Raw genomic sequence first — 6571 nt, 5'->3', positions numbered from 1 at the left:
AGAATCCCTATTCAATAAATGGTTCTGGGAAAAATAGATAGCCATTTGTATAAGGCTGTAGAAAGATCCATACCTTTCACGTCTCACAAAAATCAACTCACTCTTGGTAACAGACTTACACATAAGGTATGAAACTATTAGAATTCTAGAGGAAAATGTTGGAAACACTCTCCTAGACATCGGCCTAGGCAAAGAATTTATGAAGAAGACTCCAAAGGCAATCACAGCAGCAACAGTTTCACTTTTCATTTTGAACTTCTCCATAGTATATATACCCTCAATATCCAACATTACTTTTCCCTAGAGAATTTTTTCTCCAACTTGCCAGAGCAGATGATGACTACTAATTCTTATACATACCATTTTGTAGAAGTTGGACATTTAACAACCCACTTTTTTCCCTACTATTGCTTTTAACCCATTACTCCTCCAGTTTCTTCCCAAAGCCTAAGTTCCTTGGATAATCATAAATTCTATCTCAGCCCACCATTATGCATACCTCTTAATTGTTCTCTCCCACTGAATCCTGTTCTATCTCCCTAATTCACTTAAGATTTTAGCACCTGGGCATTGTTTTTCTCTCTGCCTTAAATCCTTCCATAATCCTAGATGATGTCACACCCATATGGATGAAGTTATTTTCCTAAACAATTAAATTTCTATTTTCCCTTCTCCAGTGATCTCCACATCAATGAAATATGTTTAACCTTCTCATAGCTATGCACCATACCTTGCCATGATCTGAAATTTAATCATATCTGAACTCTGATATTGCCTTTCTTATCATACTCATCACAACTTCCTGTCTCTTCAACTCTTTCTATTATTCTCTTATAATGAAGATTACTGAGAGCTATCATTGTGATTATTTACCTCTGACCTCTCTCTTTTTTCCTTTGCTTATAAGAAGGCTTTGTTATCTTTATTCCTTATGCAGTATGTTAATTTCAAATTGCTACTGAAATAAATTGCCAAACTTACTGATATAAAACAATGGAAATTGATTACCTTACAGTTCTGGAGATAAGACATCATAAAGTCAGGTTGTTGACAAGGCTGCATTTTATCTGGTGCCTCTAGCATTTAGACTGTTTATTTTGCTTTTTCTAGTTTCTACAGATTACCTGCATTCTTTGACTCACTATAGCTTTCTACATCTTCAAAGCCATCAGTGTAGCATATTCAAATCTCTCTTTCCTTTTCTGTACTCTGCTTCACCAATCACACTTGCCTTCTCTTCTTATGTTTTCCCAGTCATGTTCAGTCAAGATCCCCTGGTCCTTCCAGCTTTGGATCAATCTTAATTGTTGTTTTCTGCTCTCTTCTTTTATTTTCTCTATTATTTAGTCATTTTCTTCCTTTTAACACCCCCTCCCTACTCCATTCCCTTCTCTTCCCTTTCCACATGAAGTTCTCAACTTTGCACATTAACATCATGGGTTTTGAGTAAATACTGTCATTTGGACCCCCAATCAGAAACTTTTAAGTCAGAATATCTTGGATGAAGCTAAAGCTTCCATACTTGAGAAACTCTTCCCTGGTGACTCTAATGTGGATTTTAATTCTCTTCTCTACAGTCTCCAGCAATTATCTAATTCACTCTTATGGTTGCTATTACCAACAATAAGCTGATCCCCCTTATAGATCTATAACAGAGACCTAACTTCCAAACTTTATGTATTTATGCCTAAGTGCTACTGGACATATCCATTTGGCACTAAAACACAATAGGTCAACATTGAATTCCTCATATCTTCCAAATTTCCTAAAAAGGAAACCCAAATCTTTGCAACCTCTCAAATGTGTGCATTCTTCTCTATCTTCAGTGGTATTATTTTAATTGAATTATTGTCCTCTACCACCTTGCTTCCTCAATGCTCTGCCTGCCATCAACATAGTTACATTCTAATTCACCTCTCACTCCTCTGCTAGTTAGATCATTTTTTTTAAATGAAAATATGACCATGACATTTACCTGCTTAAAACCCATTTGAAGTTGAAACCCTATAGCATGTTATACTTGATCTTTAATAATCGGATCCTTACTAAGTCTTCCAGCTTTGTCTCATGTCATTAAACGTTCTTCCTTCATACTCTTTATTTCCGACCCATACTGAAGTATTTGTTGCTCAGCCTTTCTTGTAGACTTCCATATTATTTCCTGCAATTGGACTGCTCCATTTTTATGCAATCTGATTTTAATCCTACTCATGCCATAGGGCTGGATGGCAACTCTCTCAGGTTGACAAGGTATTTTATTCTACCTCAAGTACATAACTCTTAGAAAAATTATTTTCAAAATGTGATCTTTGTACCGGCATCATCAGCATCAACTGGGAACTTGTTAGAAATTCAAATTTTTAGGTGCTGTTCTAGACCTACTAAATTAGAAAGTGTGTGTATTAACAAGCCTTTCAATGGATTCTGATGTATGGTAAAGTTTGAAAATTATTGCCTTAAAATACAAAATTATGCCATATTTGCATGCATATATATGATAAACATTTGCATGTGTGCTTCTCTTCACTATATGAAATTACTTGATTGAAGGACTATATCTTCTTCATTACTGTCACTTCAATGCTGACTGCAGTGCTGAGAATGTTGTTGATATCCAAGAAATAGTTGTTACATTATTGAATGAATTAATGTCTGAAAATTATAAGTCACTAAATTTAGTAGCATACCAGACAATATCAAAATGTGAGAGACAAAACCACTTTAAAGCATATCACATGAGTACTTACTAGTCTGTCCCTAGACACTTCTGAATAACTTTAACATCAGAAGCAGGGGATTTTGGATATGCCTGTATTTTATTTCAATTTTTTTAAGTAGATTCAACTCCATACTTCTAAACCCACACTCAACTCAAGTAAATTAGCTTTTTCACCTTCCATTTCAAAACTAGAAGTCAAAATTGAAGTAAAAACTGGCCTGTTCAGATTCAGACTTACCTACCCTTTTTAATACCTACTGTGTGCCATGATTTTTACTAGATGTTTTCACAAATGCTTATCCCCAAAGTTCCACATAGACATAGAGAAAAGTGGGAATAGTAAGATTTCTTTTATTATTTTCACATATTCAGTATTTTTTGATTCAGAATATATTTTATATTCATTGTAATTTTATCCTCACAAATCTTCATTGAATTGGTAGACTGGTGAAGCTTAATCATCACTATGAGAAAATTGAGACAGATTTTGAAAGACATATCCAAGCCACACACTAGAATAATAATGGAGCTAGAATAGACTAAGATCCTTTAATATTAGGTCATTACTTTTCTCAATAGACTATTATGACTTCTAAAGAGCAGATGGCTATTTTTAAATGTACAGAATTCATATATTTATCGGTGTTAATATACAGAACTCTGTAAAAGCTAAAGTTTCTAAACAAACTAACAAAACCTCCAAACAAACAGCACTCCTGTCCATCCCGTGCCATTATGAGGGTTTCCCATTTAATTTAGTTGCCAAATGGGCGAAATTAAGGTCAACAACTTCAGGGCAACCATCTGACTGACAAGAGATAGAAGTGAAGAATGAGATGTACAAATAGAATTAGACCAAGAAATTAGAAATGTTTATTTTTATAAACATTCTAGTGCAGATGCCTTTTTTTATAGAATGTCATTGTTCTTTTGGGTAGATGCCCAGTAATGGGATTGATGGATAAAATGGTAGTTCTACTTGTAGTTCTTTGAGATACAAGTAGAACTTGTAGAACAACTACAACCACAGAGATTGTACTAGTTTGCAGTCCCACGCACCAGTAGTGTGTGAGTGTTCTTATCTCTCCACATCCATGCCAACATTTATTGTTATGGGACTTTTTGATAAGGGTCATTGTCACTGGAGATAGGTGATATCTCATTGTGATTTTGATTTGCATTTCCCTGTTGATTAGAGATGTTCAGCATTTTTTCATATGTTTGTTGGCCATTAGTCTATCTTCTGATGAAAAGTTTCTGTACAGCAAGATAATAGTAGCAGAGAAGATTTGGGTTTTAACATAGTTTCCTTGAATAGTTATGGATTAAGGAAAAAATATTTTGTGAAAAAAATATGTATCACCAGTGACAGTTGCCTCATCATTAAGCTTCTTTCACAGTGTTTTCTACATTTGTCAGCATCATATATGGGCAGATAGTGGGAGTCAATGATCAAGGAAAGGAGGTGGACCAGGGTGGGGCCATTACCTTCCTAGGGACAGCAGAAAGATAAACAGGCAGTATGGCACACATGGATGTCTGGCATGAAAACAGTCCAGAAGTCATCAATAGTTGGCAAGCAGGCAGCAGAACTGTGAAGACTAGATGAGGGCAGAGGAGAAAGTTAGAAGCCAAAGAGTCATAGAATGTCAGAATTGGCAGGGACTTAAGAAAACCACTATTGATGGTACCTGCCACCTCACTATAAACGGAAGAGCAAAGCAAAACTAAAGCCCAGAGATAAAAATATAACTTGTTTAGGGTCACGCAACAAATTGGAAATGCAAATATGACTACAATTCATACACTTTGTTTCTTAGGCCAGTGCTTTTATCAACGCATTGCACTGCTTATCTATAGTTGATTAAAACAAACAGGTAATTTTTTTCAATGCCTACTTACTTTGTAGAAAGACACCTTGCTAGATTATAACAGGGGTGGAAGGAAATAAAAGGTCAAGTACAACACACAAATACGGTTAATAATAGCCCACATTTATTGATAACTTAGTATCATTTAGTCTTAACAATTATAAAATGAAATATGCAATAACCCCATTCCACAGGTGGGGGGAAATGAGGCTTAGAGAAGAAAAGTAATTTTCTCTATACTGCATGACCAATCAGTGTTGGAGCTGGGCTTAAAATGTTCTCTGACTTTGTACCCTTGATACCTAACTTTCATGTTATTCTGAAGTTAACTCCTACTCCTGCCTTTGGGCTATTGTGTGGTTTCTGTTTAGGAGGTTAAAGTCAGAGTTTCCAATTAAAATAAACAAATGATAGCATTAGGCCCAGGGAAAAAGAAGAGTAGAATTATGTGGTGACGAAAACATGGCACTATATAAAGTGAATTCTGTATGCCATGCCATTGTTTTAAAGTTGTTCCTTTTTGATTATTGGAGATAATATGAGCTTACAGTAGAAAATTTCACGTATGGAGAAAGGTGCATAGATAAAACATCTCTGGAATCATTAGCAATCACATTATATATAAATATGAAAATTACATATATATGAGAAAATGGTTAACGTTGCAGAATTTATTGCCTGTGTGTATTTAAAAATTTATAAATGTATTCAATATATGACTTGGCTTTTTTCTAAAACCAGAATTATATTACATATATCATTTTATAACATTTTTATGTAACAATATGGTCATTGATTCATATCTGCAAATATTCAACACCATAATGTTAATAATTACATAGTGTTTATTATATTAATATTTAATTTAATTTAATTAATTCTTCTATTGCTAAATATTTAGGGTTTTTGTTATTTTAAAAACACTATGTTATTGATATATTTCTGAAAATTTCCTTGAGATAGAGTCATAGAAAGGAAATAAGCAGAATAAAGTGTATTAACATTACTAAGACTCGATTTATTTTGTCAAATTGCTTTCTAAAAATTCTGTACAAATTTAATACTGACAAACAATATTTGGTGATGACTATTTCTCTACTTTTTCCATGTTTTGCCTTTTGGAAAATTGAACAGTGACCTGTTTGGGGGATATTCTCCATAAACATTGAAATAATATATAATTTCATTCTATGACTATGTTAATTCCCCTAAATCCTTATTTGAAGTCACACATACAAAGATACACACAAGAGATTAGTGATTTTTGTCATTGCCTTAATTGGAGTGCATCTGAGCTTCTAAGACCCCGCCACACTTTCTCACAGGAAAAAAACAATGTTGGTGATGATAAGGTAGATATTAGTTATGATAATTGAGGAAAATACTGCTGGTACTAACTCTGTGGATAAAAAACTAAGGTTAAATTATTTAAGTTGTTTAAAGTCATACAACTAATTTGCGGTAGAGCTGGGAATGGAAACGTCACCAGCTTGATCCCTGAATCTGGGTGAAGAAACATTATGGTACTACATTTTGCTACATTGATATATACAACAAAAACCCTACACTGTCTTTCTATCCTTTCACTGGATTCTGGATAAACAAAAAGAAAACACAGATTTATCCCTCTAAGATGATTTCAGTTGGGAAAGCAGAGAAAAAAGTAGAAACTTTTCTTCTCAAACCTCAAACAATATCTATAAATATGAAAATTTTGTGCTCGGTAATGCTACAGAACACATCAATCAAGAACTTATTTTTGATTAACAGCTTCGTCCATAAAACAAAATTGCCCTAGTAAGGTAAAACTGGGGACATTTGATGTGGGGAGTAGAGAGACAATTTGGTTACAAAAGTTTTTTTTTTGTTTTTTTTTTGTTTTGTTTTTGTTTTTGTTTTAGAAACTATACTATTTAATGTGAATATCAGTAGGCATTAGTTTCACATTTACAGAGAAGTTTTCTTTTCCTTCCCCCCTTGT

Source organism: Microcebus murinus, chromosome X (genome assembly GCF_040939455.1).
Source record: "Microcebus murinus isolate Inina chromosome X, M.murinus_Inina_mat1.0, whole genome shotgun sequence".
Lineage (NCBI taxonomy): Eukaryota > Metazoa > Chordata > Mammalia > Primates > Cheirogaleidae > Microcebus > Microcebus murinus.
This window is presented reverse-complemented; position numbering follows the sequence as displayed.